The following is a 749-nucleotide window of genomic DNA, read 5'->3' on the forward strand; positions in this document are numbered from 1 at the left end:
AACAACAAAAATACGTGACTGATGGAAATGTCTCACTTAAAATTATTTCTAAAAAGGTGTGTTTAAATTAATAAATATTTAAATATCTACTCTGTATAATTTATACTATAATTTATTTTTTTAAAAAGAAATGCGTCGCCAAAATGAAGAAAACAGAATTTGATAAAAAAAAAAAAACGTCAGCAAAAAGTATAATTTCACGGATAAAGGCACTATTCAGTCAAACTGACACATAAGCTATTTCTCCAGTAAATGCAATAATATACATATATGGACACCTAAAATACAGACAAATAAGAAGTGGTCAACTCTTTTCTAAAGCTGATGCAACTTCGAGAGAAGCTGGAAATTCACCTACTGACAGCTTACTTGTATGTTGCTAAGCTTTTCAATAATAATATGCAAGGCCGATAACAACAGAAGTTATGTTGGTGCCACAGCCAGATTCAGTCTATCGCAGTGCCACACGCTTTAGCAGTCAGATTCAGTCTATCGCAGTGCCACACGCTTTAGCAGTCAGATTCAGTCTATCGCAGTGCCACGCGCTTTAACGCCAGATTCAGTCTACGGCAGTGCCACACGCTTTAGCAGTCAGATTCAGTCTATCGAAGTGCCACACGCTTTAACGCCAGATTCAGTCTACGGCAGTGACAAACGTTTTGATTAGCATATTTGCAGAGTCTGAGTGAATCAGCACAGCACTATCACAGATTCTATCTTTTCCACATGTTGATTCCAACCTCGTTTTG

The sequence above is a fragment of the Acipenser ruthenus genome, chromosome 15 (assembly GCF_902713425.1).
Source record: "Acipenser ruthenus chromosome 15, fAciRut3.2 maternal haplotype, whole genome shotgun sequence".
Taxonomy (NCBI): Eukaryota; Metazoa; Chordata; class Actinopteri; order Acipenseriformes; family Acipenseridae; genus Acipenser; species Acipenser ruthenus.